General features: G+C 53.2%; 1 protein-coding gene across 4 annotated transcripts in view; it reads left to right on the forward strand.

Annotated features, from left to right (window-relative positions):
* Positions 1-4,003: 4,003 nt before the first annotated feature.
* TMEM184B (transmembrane protein 184B) overlaps positions 4,004-15,056 on the forward strand; it is a 43,407-nt gene continuing 32,354 nt past the window's right edge. For 3 of the 4 annotated variants that reach the window (XM_045083876.1, XM_045083877.1, XM_045083878.1), the window contains exon 1: positions 4,005-4,152. The gene's annotated coding sequence lies outside the window, so the exon portion shown is untranslated. Of the gene's footprint in view, positions 4,153-15,056 lie in introns of all 4 variants that reach the window. The other variant, XM_045083875.1, reaches the window with a different exon arrangement.

Genomic DNA, 15,056 nt, shown 5'->3' on the forward strand with positions numbered 1-15,056 from the left:
TGGGGACAAGTAGGAGACACAGAGGCTGCAGGTAAATGGATCCGGAGTGCTCTGAGCTCTGGGCCACTCAACAGCTTGCACTGCTGAGGTCTTGGCTATTCCCTTCGCTCTCCCCTACCAAGTGCTAGGAGTGGATTTTGGATGCAGGAATAACCCAACCTAGTGTCTACCTTTAAGAGGTTTTCAGTCTGATGGGGGAGACAGATGCATTCAAATGAATTTATGATGCAGTGAGAAGAAGATAAAAGGGAACAATAAATAATTTCTTTAACCTTTTTTCTTCTTCTGAAAATATGACGTGCTTTTTGCTGACAAATTTGGGAAATACAGAGAAGCAAGGTGGTGGGGAAGGGGGAAGGTAACGAAACCAAGATGCATAATCCTGCCACTTAGAAGTGTTGTTGACACTGTTGACATTTTGTCATACTTCCTTCCAATCTTTCTTCTAACTTTTTTTTTTTTTTAACAGAGCTCAGACCAGGTTGTCATGCAAATTTATTACTTCCTTTTTACTCAGTATTGTTCCTGCTCATTTCCCCATTTGTTATCAGAAATGTATAAAGAGGCTATTTTAATAGCTATACAAGAGACTATTGTAGGGGCGCCTGGGTGGCTCAGTGGGTTAAGCCTCTGCCTTCAGCTCAGGTGATGATTTTTGGGGTCCTGGGATGGGGCCCCCGTTGGGCTCCCAGCTCAGCAGGGAACCTGCTTCCCTCCACCCCCTGCCTCTGCCTCCCTACTTGTGACTTCTCTCTGTCAAATAAATAAATAAAATCTTTTTTTAAAAAAAAATAGGCTATTGTATGGCTATACCAGAGTTTACTTAACTCTTCTCCAGTGACTTTCAGATTATTTCCAACTTTTTGTTGAGGAGAAACTAATTCAAACATCATGGGGGAAATGGGAGAGGTGGGGATCAAGAAGATGGATGGCCTCTGATTTGGTCTTTGAGGAAAGAGTAGCTATTTGCTGGAGGTGAAGAAAGGCATTTCGCCTTCTGGAGCCACTGGTGGGCTGAGGAACAGTTATAATTATCCAGAGGTAAGGGGACCTGAATAGGGCAGTGGACCCAAGTGGGGACGGACTGATATGAACAGCATCTTTGAGCCTTGATGGGTGGGGAATGGAATGCAGCAGAGAGAGGACAAAGAGGATCCACGTCGATCGGCAAGCGGGGTGGGGGGGGGTGAGGAAAGGCAGGGAGCAAACAACCAAGTCTCCTAGTGCCCCCTGCTGACCTGCCCTGTCACTCAGGCCAGGTGACTTTCTGTCTTGAAGCCCTTTTTGGCAATCCAAGCCTAAAAATACCCACCGCTGTCTCTGCCCCCGCCAGACTAGGGCCTCTGTAAGTTGAGATCTAAGAGTTAGTACCCTTGATGAGCAGGGGCTGAAAACGCGAACTTGGGTGTGGTTTGGCTTGAACACTCAGTAGATGTTGGATTGTGTCTATTTTGTAAACTTTCCATGCTAGGCATAAAAAATAGTGAAGCTGGGACAAGGACTTTGCCCAGAGAGCTGGAAAGTTGTAAACAGATGATCCTAATGCAACTGGCAGACTTGTTCTGTGTGTTGGGACTGCCCTGAGGATTTCTTGTCTGAGGCTGGGAAAGAAGTTTTCCACAGGACTCTTTCTAGAAGATATTCATAATGTGACAAATACTCCGAGCGTGTTCTCTGTGCCAGCCCCCGTATTAAGTACTGGACGTACGTCAGGAAACAGAATAAACATCTTTGTCCTCATAGGTCTTGTGTTCTACTGATGGAAGACGGAAAAACAGGCAAACTATGTATTATAGTAGAGCTTAAGTGATACAGGGGAAAAATAGAGCACGGGAAGAGGGGACTCGGGAGTGCATGTGAGGGGCTTGGCAATTTTACTAAGGGTGGCCAGGGAAGGCCTCACTGAGTGAGAATATTTGAACAAATCCTTGAAGAACATGAGGGAGGGACCATTGAGTTATCCAAGGGAACAATGATCCTAGCAAATGGGACAGCCAGTGCAAAGGATTTGAGGCAGAGGGTGCTTGGCTTGTTCTAGGAACAGCAAGAGGTCAGGGTAGAGGGAAAGGAGAGGTGGGGATGAGGTCAGACATCCTGGGTGTGTAGAATGCCAAATCAAGCAAGACTTGGGTTTTTGTTTTTGTTGCTTTTTATTTTATTTTTAAAAAGATTTTATTTATTTATTTGACAGAGAGAGATCACAAGTAGGCAGAGAGGCAGGCAGAGAGAGGAGGAAGCAGGCTCCCCGCTGAGCAGAGAGCCCAATGCGGGACTCAGTTCCAGGACCCTGAGATCATGACCTGAGCAGTAGGCAGAGCCTTAACCCACTGAGCCACCCAGGCACCCTAAAGATTTTATTTTTATTTATTTTTCAGAGAGAGAGAGAGAGAGAGCACGTGTGCGCACAAAAGCTGGAGGAGGGGTAGGCAGAGGGAGAAGCAGACTCCCAGCTGAGCGAGGAGCCCAGTGTGTGACTCCATCCTAGAACCCTGGGATCATGATCTGAGCCGAAGGCAGATGCTTAACCCACTGAGCCACCTAGGTGCCCCAATAAATAAAATGTTTTCTTTAAAAAATTTTAAAATAAAATAAAAGACTTTCTGTGGCTCCAATCCTGACATAGCCCAGGGCAAGTTTGGAAAAAGGAAATGGGTTAGGCCAACAGTTGTGATACTTTTGGTCAGTTTGGGATGCTATAACAGATTATCATAGACCGGCTGGTTTATCAACAACAGAAATTTATTTCTCACAATTCTGGAGGTTGTAAGTCTGAGATCAGGTTGCCCGACAGCATGATTGGGATCTACAAGAAGCCTCTCCTGAGTTACAGATTGCCAACCACTTCTATTCTCACGTGGCAGAAAGGCTAGGCAGCTTTCTGGGATCCTTTTTATAAGAGAGCTAATCCCATTCATGAGGGCTGCACCCTCATGACCGGATGACATCCCAAAGTCCCCACCTCCAATACCATCACCTTGGGCTAGGATTTCAACAAATGCATTTGAGGAGGACGCATTCAGTGTACAAAAAGAATACTGCAGTGATCCTTGGCAGAAGCTGGATGAGGGTGTTAGCAGTGGAGATGGGGTGGAAAAGATTAGAGTCTAGGTACATTTTGCAGGTAGAGCCAGGGATTTTCTGCTTCCGTGGGTAAGGAGGTGGCGGGATGAGGGATTCGGGGATGACTCCAGGAGTTCTGACCTGGACACTGGAAAGACCAGAGTTGCCAACCGCTGTTGGGGGAGGCTGTGAAGGTGTAGTTTTGTATGTGTTTGGATGGCACATTGACTTTGGATGCCTACTGGACCTCAAGTATTTGGTGACAATTCAGGGGAGGAGTCTGGGCAGGAGATATAAATAAATTTGGGGATCTGGAACACACCAATGCCGGAACTTGATCGGATTCTTTTAACCTGGGTAAGGTGTGGACCTGGCAAACAGCAGTGGAGTAGGCAGCTTGAATGACATCCGAAAACTTTTTGCTCATTAGGCTGCCTAAAGACAGGCGGGGCAAGAATGAAGCGCCCCTAAGTGGAATGGGAAGGAAGTCTCCTCTGCCCTGCAATTTTACCTCGCGTGATTGCATACAGCACTTCGGTACACATTAATTTCCCAACTCCACATGCATCCTTCACTCGATAAGTAGCCATGATGTATTGTTCCATCTTCAAAACAGGCCCAAATGGAGGAAATTAGGATTAAGAAAAGTGAAGTGCCAGAGATCTAGCGAGTGTCGGGGACAGACGTTGGAGCCCAGGACTCGATCCGTGCATCCCCAGAAGCTCCGTGGTGGGTAGGGTTGGGGAGTCGAATTGAGGCGAGAGCGACGACGACTCCCGGCGGGTTTGATAGCGAGCGCGGGAGAACCGAGGTGGCTCCCACCACCTCGCGGCGGGCTGCGGATTTCGGGTGCGGCCCCTTTAAGGCCAGGCGGGTGATCTCAGCCGCGCGCTCGCCGCCCCGCCCTCCCCGGAGGCGTGCTCAGTGCGCAGGCGCGCCGCGGCGGCACTCCGCTGGGCCCGGGACCCGCCGGCGGCGGCGAAACACCGGGGCTGCGGCGCCGCCCGCCCGCCCCGCCCGCAGAGTCCGGCCGCCGCGCGCTGTCCGCACACGCCACCGCCGCCGCCGCCGCCGCCGCTATGGGCTCTTGAGGTACCCGGCCCGGCCGGCCTCGCGCTGGAGGCCCTGAGGGGGGCAGCTGCGGGTTTCCGGGGGCGGGGGGCTGCTCCGTTTTGGGGAGGCCCCCGCGGGGGTGGGGTTGCCCCACGGGTCGCGTTGGCCGCAGGTCCCGGGGCGGGGAAGGCACGAAGGTGGCGGGCCTGGTGGAGGAGGGAGGGGGCGTCCGCCTCCCAGCCGGTCCCGCCCTGTGCCCCTTCTTTGCCCTGCGGGGTCGCGGGGCTGCCCGTGGGTGTGCCTTGGCCCCCTCCTGGCCAACGTGGCAGGCCCTCGCTTAGAGTGTAATTGGACCTGCCTGTGGGGGTGGCCGGGGGAGAGGGAAGGCGGGTGGACAGGCCCTTTGCAAGGGGGGTTGTGTGAGCCCGGTGGGTGTGCTGGCGCCTGGCACCACCGAGTGGGGGAGGCATCCGTGCCCTGTGCCGGTGGCTGGGATCTGGGAGGATGGTTGGCCTGGCCAGGCCTTTGGGGATGCAAGCGTGCAGAGTGCACAGGCCTTGCATACAAGTCAGCCGCTTGGAGGGGCACGGAGACTAAAGTGGGGCTCCAAAGGACATTTGTTTGGAAAGGGACCACAGAGGATGGTTTAGGATTTGTGTATCCATCCTGGGAGTTGTACATTTTCTCTCTGGGCACATTGCTTGGTTCTGGTGCTAGCTGACTCCCCGCCATGGCAAGGCAGGCTTGGGGAGTGGGCCGGGGTGTCTGTTCCCAAATCATAGCCTCTCTGGGTCACGCAAGGCCAGGTATCATATACACATACGCTTGGGTGTGCCCGCACGCCCAGGGGCACCATGGTGCAAAGCAAGTGTTTGCACGCCTGCTACCTGTGTTTGAGGTGAAGGCCATGTATTATTTATCTGGCTGCTGGGTGCTTTATGTAAGGAAAGCCTCAGCAATCTGTGCCCTGGAGGCCTGTGTGCTGCGCAGTCAGCCCAGCAAACAAGCTCTCGGAGCTCACCTGCGCCTGCAGAGGAGCCCCGGGTCTCAGAGGCGTGACTTCCTTCCCAGATTGTGTCTGCAGCATCCCTGTTCCTTTTCAGCAAGCTTGGGCCCCCTCGGCTCCGCACTGTGGGACATTCCATCAGAGGGTGTTGTGTGTATCCGTGCTGTGACCATGGGGTGGGAGGGCCCCAGCAGCCCGACCTGTGTGCTTGTTTTGTCACTTGGACACAAACTCACAGGGCCCCTGGCTTCCGGGAATTCTCAGGTCTGGGATGGTGGGGGGATCACACGCAGAAACTAGTAATCACAATGATGTGAAAAATATAAAGCAGTAGAGGGAGCGCAGTGTGGGTTCACTGCTGGGAGAGGGGGGGACCACAGCCAGCAGCGGAGACTCTGACACGTGGGGACAGCTGAGCTGAAGCTTGAAGGATGACGAGCATTTGTCTTTGGTGCTTACCACACGTGTTTTCGCAGTTAATTTTCTCAGTGGCTATGTGAGTACAGAGCTGTTGTCATCCCTGTGTGCAGTTGAGGAAACTGAGACCAGAGGGAGTACATGACTCACTTGTCTGTGGCACATGGCGGGCCGGGATAGAGTCTTCCCCGAGCAGGGACCTCTCTTGCTGCCAGATCTTGCTGCCTTGTAACTGAACAATCCACATGCCAGGTGCCATGCTAGGGGCACAGGTGTCTGAAGATGAATGGGAACTGGTACCTGGTCTAGGGCCTCCCAGTCTGCGGGGGAGTAGGGTATGGATGGCTGAGAACAGTGACCAGGACAGGAGGGCCCAATAGCCGGTGTGGTTAGAGAAGGCACTGTGAATTCCCACCTTTCCAACCCTTTGCCACATTCCCCTCCCCACCACCACCACCCTAGGCAACCTGGGCTGCCTTTCTGTAGCCCTTGGAATTCAGGATGTGTTCTCAGTTGATCCTCCATGGGGGTGGGGTAAGGAGCCCCTTCAGAGCTCTCCAGATGGGCGGGAAGGAGACGCAAGGCAGGATGGGTGCGAGTGGTCTTACCTCACTCCTGTTGGCCCAGTTCTGTGGAGCTTGGGCTTCCGTGGGGAGGCTGTTTGCTCCCCCTCTGCTTTTGAGGTTTCCCTCCTGGTTTCTGGCGAGCCAGCCCAGCGCTCTCCCTGAGAGGGGCTGAGCGCTATTTCCAGTCCCTGCTGTGCTCATTTCGCCCCATAGATTCCCCAGAGTGGAAACAGCCTCAGTAGGGCAGAGAGCGCAGCCCTTCATTGTTTTGAAACCCAGTAACAGCCAATGCCCTTCTCACTCTGCAGGGCCTTTAGCCTGGGGAATTGGTGTGCAAGTTGTGGAAGGCCAGCAGCTGGGCCCTGGGAGAGCTCTGTGTGACTTGCTGAAGTCCTACTGTGTGCCAGGCTCCATGCTAGGCCTCGGGACCGGGTCCTGAGCGGTGGGTGGTGCTGCCTTCTAAAAGGCCGTGGTTGGCTGGGGGAGTCCAGTGTGTACCGACTATGGGCAAGACAGTACTCTACTTGTGGTTGGAACAGAGGCCCTACAGGGGTGCAGAGGACAATAGGAACAACAGCTTGTTTATTAAGCACTTACTGTGTGCCAGGCACAGCTCACAGTGCTCTGATGAATGACTGTGTTTCATCCCGCACCACCTGGTGAGGTGGGAATCCTTACCTTCCTGCTTTGCAGTCAGCCTAGCAGGTTCAAGTGGAGGCAGTTGGTGGAGTTGAGCTCTGAATCAGAGGTTCTGACCCCAGAGCCCGTGACCCCCCCTCCCCACTCATCCCAGGTGGGCCTTAAGTCTTCCTAGGAGCGAGTGCCCTATGCTGGGAAGGATGAGAAACCCTGGGCAGGGCTGGGGAGGCCTGGGATACCTCTCCTTCCAGACCTGGCTGCAGTGGGCCCCGGGCGTGAAGATCTTTGAAGGCCTCGCTAAGGACTTTGAACTTGACCCCAGCGTGGTCAACAGGGAGCCCCTGAAGGTTTCAAAATGGAATTGAGGTCGTCAGCCGTGTCACAGGCATATGGGACAGCATTACCATCTCCTCTCCTTTGCGTATTGGTGCAGAGGCCTCTCTCCTCCCTCTCCTTTTTGCTCTCCAAGACGCTTTTCCCACAGCCATATTTTTAGGCCCTGTTGCCTTTCCCTTTTCTTCTTCCAGCAGCTTCTGGTTTTGACCACCCCGTGTGACCCAGTACCCGCCTCTGGAGCCCACCGTGGTTGTCACGGGTTCTGCCCTTGAACTGGCTTCTGGGGCTGGCTGTGAAGTTGGCTCCACTGAATGGGACCCCCCTCTTCCTGGCCCTCCTGCGTCCTGTGGGACCTCACCGACTTCCAGTGGATCGTAGCACTACGATCACTACGTAGCACTATGGCACTACGATCCAGTGCCGTGGCTCGTAGATTGGGCATGAGCGTGGGCTGCCTTTCCCTGTTGAGAGCTGTGGTGGCTCTGCGTCCCCCACAGGCCCCCACACTCAGCAGCGCTGTAAATACAAGCAGAGGGGAGTAGGGACAGAGCGGGAGCTGGAGCCTGGGAATCAGGTTTAACCACAGATCCCACATATGAGTTCCCTGGGGAGCTGCCTGCTTTGCCGGTGTCCGCGGGTGTCCTTTTGCGCAGCTGCTCCAGGCGCTGGGCCCCAGGGCGGAAAGACGAGGGGTCCTTGCTTGTGACATCCAGATCAGGTGTGGGAGCTCTGGGTGCAGGACAGGAGGGGAGTCGGAAGATTGCTGAATTGGGAGAGGAAATGAGAATTCAGGAAGGGGACAAAGGGTCACTGGCAGCACGAGAAAGAAACGCGCCTTCGCGCCCTGGGGAGAGCGGAAGATAAGGGGTCAGTCAACCAAGGATAAGGGGTCCACCCGTCCTGGTGGCCTGGAGAGAGAGAGAATCGGGAAATGTTTAAATCCTCACTCTCTTTTTAGCCCTGTGACCTTGGGCAAGTTGCTTGCTGGGTTCTAGTTTCCATTCTTTAAAAAGAGGGGGGAAATGATGCAATTTCCTACATCTGTAAAATGGGAATAATAATAGTGTGGCCATCACTCAGCCATCCTGACCTCACATCCTTGTGGAGCTCAGCACAGCAGTCGGCCACGCTGGGAGAACGCTGCCTTTTACTGGTCCACTGCAGGCCTTTCAGTGTATTTAAGACAGAAGTGTGCCTGCGGTGCGCGGCTGGCTCAGTTGGTAGAGCATATATATGCTTCTTGATCTTGGGGTCTTGAGTTCAAACCCTACATTTGGTGTGGAGTCTACTTAAGAAAAAAACCTATCTGAAAAAAAAAAAAGAAGAGATGTCAGCCTTGTCTGTATGTTGGACAGTGCGGGGAGCAGCCCTTGCAGAGCTGAGTCCTGCTGGGGAGAGAGACCACAGACGCAGGAGCAATGACACTTGTCGTGGGCCCCCTGAGGGAATATCAGGACATTCCTGCCCAGATAGGCAGTTTTCTGAGGAGACAACATTGAAGCTGTTACCATGTAGAAGGAGAGGAAGCAGGTTCCAGGCAGAGGGAACAGCATGTGCAAAGCCAATGTCCTGGTTCTTGTCTATAAAATTATGTGGCATCTAGTCTTCACCCTGTGAACTCTTGGTGAATGTTAATCGAATATGATCTTCTCAGCCTCAAAGAGGACACAGGAAGGGGAAGAAGTAGAGTGGGAGGGAGCTGTTGAGAGAACTGGATGGTCTCACACTTTGGGGTTTTCTTACGTTCCTGCCCCTTCTTCTCTAAGCTCTTTCCCAGTGGGATCCAGCGCAGGGCCCTGAGGGCATTGTGGCTTAGACACCAGCGTTCTCTGCAGGGACTCATTCTTTGCCTCGGACCCTGTGGGGAGGGGCGGGGGAGCACCAGAGCAGTGGGGGCGGGAGGTGGGGTGCGGGAATCAGGCTGCACACCCAGGCAGCCTTTGTTCACATTTCTGCTGCTGCCCTTGGAGCAGACATGCTGTGCTGGGACAGAACTTGGAAGGATGACATGTGGCCTCTGGTTGGTGGTTTCCAGTCTTGGGTTACCGGTGGCTCCCTGTCTGGCACAACACCTTGCGCAGCGTAGGTGCTGAAATAGTTTTCGATGACACAAATGAACGGCTAGGTGAATGTCATTGCCACTCGGGATAAAGCTGGAGTTATTCTTGAGAAGTGACGGATAGTACGGACAGGATTAATCAGAACAGGACGGTGGAGGAGAGCTGAGCTTCCACCAGGAGGCCATGGGGCATCTAGGACAGCCTGGGGTCTGGGAGGTCTTGGGCCTGTTCTGAGAGGCAGGAAGCCCCACAGTCACTCCTTTTCCTTCCCTGCTGGGACGGAAGCCAGAGGGGGAAGATCCCACCCAGAAAACCTTTGTGCCTGACCCACGTCACTTCCAACTCTGCTGTGTTTTAGAAAGTCACATACGAGTAATTGAGTGTTTAATGGAAAGTTTGCAGGGTTGATGGGTCTTTGAAAAACAATAGGCTTTTCTACTTTGGAAAATAGGACACGTTGATTGTAGTGAACTTGGAACATAGAAGGTTGGTGGGTAAGACTAAAAATCACCCCCAATTTCATAACCAAGAAATAATGTGGTTGACGTGGGCGTATTTTCTTTCTAGGTACGATCCTGCAGTATCTCATTGTTCACGTAACACCAGGTCATAAGCATTTCCCGTGACATTATTAAGTTAGCCACGAAAGAGTCACACAAGTTAAAAACCAGGACCCCTGGTGTCGTATTTCCGCTCTCTGTGGGAAAGATGACGTCCCCAACCATTTTGCTAGATGGCATCATGGCCTTGAGCAGCCGCAGAGAACTGTGTGCAAGTCGAAGAACCAGGGTGATAACCTTGGGCAAGGGGTTTGCCACTGCTGGGGCTACCTGTAGCACCTCTGCTCACCCCCCTGGGTGCTGCAAGGCTCAAGTGAGGCCCCTGGTTCTAGAGCCTTGAGCTCCCCAAGTCGGGGGGCCTAGTGTAGAGTCAGGGCAGGTCACGTAAAGATGGATGAAGGGGTATGTGTGTGTGTGTGTATGTGTGTGTGTGTGTCTTTTCTTTTCCAACCTGAAGTTTGTTTGGCGATCCTCCTGAAGACCCAGGTCTCCTGGCCGGGGACCCGTGATCTGTGGACTCTTGTGCCTGCGACGGTGGGTGGTCCCAGGATAGCTGTCCCTGCCACCCCCACTCAACAGAGCGCTGGGGTGAGACCCCCAGAAGGTGCTGCATCTGTCACGCTGCAGGATTTTCACACCAGACAGCGGACCCACTCTGGAGGACGTTGTGGGGTTGCCTACCTTTATTTTTCTCCTGCGCAACTGTGGATAGCCTGTCCCCAGGGGGGCCCGGTCCTGCTGGCAGGTGGCCGAGAACCTCCGCTCTGCTGGGTGGTGCTGTGCCCCAAAGCCCTCTGGGTCACCATTCACAGGAAGGCTCTGAGGTAGAAGGAGCTCACCCCATGGCTGCTGCTGTGGTGGCCGCTGCAGAGCCTCCTTGCCTTTGCCTGTGGTGCCTCTGTTTTCTCATTCCATCTAGAACACGCAGAATCTGGGATTCCATTGATGATCATTTTGGGTGCCTGCAAGGCACAACCGATGAGTGCTGGTGAAGGGATATGTGGGATATGTGTGAGGATATTAGCGTCAGCTGAGATTAATATATTAATTAATACCAGTATTACTGATTCTCACCAGAATTTGTGTAGGGCTTTACAGTTTGCAAATTACATTTCACTTAAACTGCTTCATTTAATCCTCCCAGTAGCCCTGGAACCTTGGGATTATCTTGCCTGTACTGTCGCTGGATAGACTGAGGCTCAGAACGGTGAACTGGCCCGAGAGCCTATGGAAGGAAGCTCGTGGGTTTTTTATTTTGAATCCTGCACCTTTGCTGCTCTGAGCGGCCCCCCACCCTCGCAGCCTGCAGTCCCACCTCCCCGCACCCAGCAGGCGGAATTGCTGCCGGACTTGGACAGCCGTGCTTGTAGAGGGTCAGGTGGAAGCTGCCGGGGTGGGGTGGGGGGCTCCCTGAGGGAGGCGCGGGCTGAGCCGGGGGCTCTGATGGTCAGTGGAGGTTGGCAAGTAGAGCGGTAAGGAGAATGCTTCCCAAGCAGTGGGCCTGCCTTGAGCGCACACGCAGGTCGGTGCTTCAAGGCAGGGAGGCATTTGTGGATGTTAAACAAATAATACACGTGAGAATTTAGTCTCACCAAAACAAAGAAAAGTTTTTTTTTTAAGATTTTATTTATTTATTTTTTAGAGAGAGAGCAAGCAAGCAGGGGGAGGGACAGAGGCAGAGGGAGAGAAGCACACTCCCGCTGAGCAGGGAGCCCAACTTGGGGCTCCATCCCAAGACCCTGGTATTGTGACCTGAGCCAAAAGCAGGCACCGAACCGACTGAGCCACCGAGGCGGCCGGCCCTGTGCTTTTGTCAGAAAAATTTGAATATCGATAACCTCAATGCATTCAAGTGTGATTTGGTTGGTAGGAGTTCCTAGCCCTCCAGTCCACTGGCGCAAAACCTGGGCTGGCAATAGGAAGGTTGGTGAAGGTTCTTCCTCTCAAAAGCTGTCTTTGGTTGGCCGAGAGGCATGTCCTCTGTTGGGGGCCGAAGACCATTGCATTCCCAGTTCTCTGTTGTTGAGCTGGGTCTGTGGAGGTGGGAGGAAGCCCTGCCCTGCCCGCTGTGTTTATGCAGCTGTCCTTGCAGAGAGGACACTAGGCATCCAGAGGCCTGGCTCCATCCTCCGCCGGCTGCCCACTTGAAGAGCGAGATGTGGGTGGCCACCGCGGTCAGGCGCGTACGTTATGTAATGGGTCCGCAGTAGACGTGGCCATGAATGTCCTAGAGCATGAGTGCGTCTTGTGTGGCTCTGGTGTCCCAGCCGCCTGTGCAGGGAAAACAGCAGGAGGTGCCTCTCACTCGTTTGGGATGGCCAAGCTGGAAACGCTGGATCCTCTGGGGCTCTGCTCTCCTGCGCTTCCCCACCCCCCACCGCGTCAGGCCTGCCTCTGGTGTGTGTGTACTTTGTAGCCTGCCCCTCCCCTGGACCCTGGCTCCCATGCCCAGGGAGACCAATTATGGCTGGGTGTTGTGGTGACTCTGGTCACAGTCCATCCTTCCACGTGTCCTGGGACCAAGGGCATCAGGGCCTGTCTGCTCTGGGAAGGGCTGAGGGGCTGAGCAGGTCTGGCCCTTCGCTCAGGGATGAGGAAGTCCATTCTGGGTGAGAGGGGGCTGACACAGGTCCCGAACCAACTCCGGACCCCGTGCTCTCTGCTGAACGGGCTTTGCTCTACCGTTTCTTCATCTGGGCACTCTTAAAAACTACATGTTGTCAGTATTCCTAATAATTAAGCTTATTTCTTGGATGAGGATTTTTTTTTAAAGATTCTATTTATTTGAGAGAGAGCCCGTGTCCCGAGAGAGAACACGAGCACGGGGGAGGACAGAGAAGGAGAAGCAGACCTCCCCACTGAGCAGGGAGCCTGATGTGGGGCTCGAACCCAGGACTCCGGGATCGTGACCCAAGCCGAAGGCATAGGCTCAATGGACTGAGCCGCCCAGGTGCCCCTTGGATGAGGATTTAAATGTGTCCTGTCTGTCTGGCAACATTTTCCAAAATTAGAGACGCTTGTCCACTTTGACCCAATGGTTGGACTTCTAGGATTTCATCCTACAGATGTTTTAATCTGTGTGTAAAATAATTTATTTGAAGGTTAGTCATTGCTGCCTTATTTGTGCTAGGAAAAAGGTTGGGAAGAATGTCATGTCCATCTGCTGGGACCCAGGAACAAGTTATGCTCCGTGTGGACCATAGAGTACTGCGCAGCTCTGGGAAATAAGGGAGAAGCTCCGTGCCCAGATACGGAGCAGTCGCCCAGATGGATTGCTGTGAGAGAGGGGGGTGCGGGGGGCGCCTGGGTGGCTCCGCCGGGTGAGTGTATGCCATCAGCTTAGGTCCTCTTCCCTGTGTTCTGGGATGAGTCCCACGTCAGGCTCCCTGCTCAGCAGGGACTCTGCTTCTCCCTCTGCCTGCTGCTCCGCCCTCTGGCTTGTGTTCTCTCATGCGATCTCTCTCTCAAGATGAATAAATAAAATCTTAAAAAAAAAAAAAAAAAAAAAAAGAAGAAGAAGCAGGTGCAGGATAGTGTGTCTCGTGTGCCTCCGTGGGTGTAAAAGGAAAGTGCGTGTGCTCACGTGTGCACACAGGGTCTTGGGGGCCTGTGGGAAGTCAGCTGTTGTGGTGCCTCTGGGATGGGGCTGGTGCTGGGAGGCTCTTTACTAGAGACACTTTGAACCGTCTGAGTGCCAAATCGTGGGGCTATCTGATCTTTTCAAAATAGAAATAAAGAGGTGCCTTGGTGGCTCAGTAGATTAAGCAACTGCCTTCAGCTCAGGTCATGATCGTGGAGTCCTGGGATCGAGTCCTGCATTGAGCTCACTGCTCAGAAGGGAGTCTGCTTCTCCCTCTGACCCACTCCCCTCTCATGCTCTCTCTCTCAAATAAATAAATAAAATCTTTAAAAAATAAATACATAAATACATAAACAAAATTAAGTAAAAAAGAACCATAAGAATGTATCCTTTTATCCCACCCAGTGCAAGAAGGTCAAGTCTCCGGCCATTCCCTCAAGGACCTGCCAGCATCACTCAAGCCCCTGCCACCATCTAATCAAAAATGTGTGCTTGGGGGCACCTGGCTGACTCAGTGCAGAAAGCATGTGACTGACTCCTGGTCTCAGGGTCCTGAGTCCGAGCTCCACGCTGAATGTAGTATTTACCTAAAAAACAGACAAAATGCATGCTGGGGTCTCACAGAGTGGACCAAGTGTGAAAGTTTGGGTGTTTCTTGGTAAAAAGACCTGCTCTATCTGTCCCACTGGCCGCAGGCAGCCTTGTCATGTTTGAGTGTTTTCTTCCCCATCATCCTATAAGCTCTAATGGGATCAGCGTCTTTTCAGAGAGATACCCTTGGGACTTAGCATTCAGAGGGTGCTCAAGGGTAAACATTTATACTTTTTTTTTAAATTTTATTTATTTATTTGACAGACAGAGATTACAAGTAGGGAGAGAGGCAGTCAGAGGAGGAGGAAGCAGGCTCCCTGCTGAGCAGAGAGCCCGATGCAGGGCTCGATCCCAGGACCCTGGGATCATGACCTGAGCCGGAGGCCGAGGCTTCAACCCACTGAGCACCCAGGCACCCCTACTTTTTAAAGTTTTTAAGGTTAGCTTACGTAGGGTAAAGTACACTGGTCTTAGCCCTACAGCACAGTGGGTTTTGACATCTGCCAGTACCCATAAAAATTATGTCCGGGTCAAGCTGCAGAACACGCCCAGCGCCCAGAAGGCTCCTGTGGCCCCCCACGGTAACTGGTAACCACTGCTCACTCCTCATCCCTGCTGACTCGTCCCGCCTTTTGCCAAGTACACAGGGGTGCTGTGAAGGTTCTTATTCTTGTCTGTGGGACTTGTGGACTCTGGGGGCTCCCGATGCCTAGGGAGGAAGGCTGGCTCGCCCCATTTGGTGCGTGTTTTCGTGAGTGACATTCCGGTTGGAATTTCTGTCGCAGGCACCCGGGCCGGAGCCGGGTTCCTTGCTCGAGGGGTCCCAGGGGTTGGAGCAGGTTCAGGGGTCTTGCTTAGACAGCCTTCCCCCACTCCTGGGGCAGTAGGACTGTTGAGGTTCAGAGTTCTGAGTCCTAAGGGAACCCTTTTATGCAGTGCTGAATAGGGTTTAGGTGGCTGGAAAGGTCACATTTAGGGGGACACAGAAACTGCCTGAAGAGGCCGAGCATTGGCCCATCTGTTTGCACTTTGGGAGAAAACTGGGGTGAGCAAGATTTGGCCTGTATGCATTAAGGCAAAACAGAACTTAATTACAAGGCTGATTAAGTCAGCCTTTGCTGAAGAATTTTGGATGACTTGGTTGTTCCTTTAGATTTCTGCTCCCCCCCACCCAAGTGAAGGAGAGCT

Source organism: Mustela putorius, unplaced genomic scaffold (assembly GCF_011764305.1).
Source record: "Mustela putorius furo isolate JIRA1106 unplaced genomic scaffold, ASM1176430v1.1 tig00000738_pilon_pilon_pilon, whole genome shotgun sequence".
Classification (NCBI taxonomy): Eukaryota; Metazoa; Chordata; class Mammalia; order Carnivora; family Mustelidae; genus Mustela; species Mustela putorius.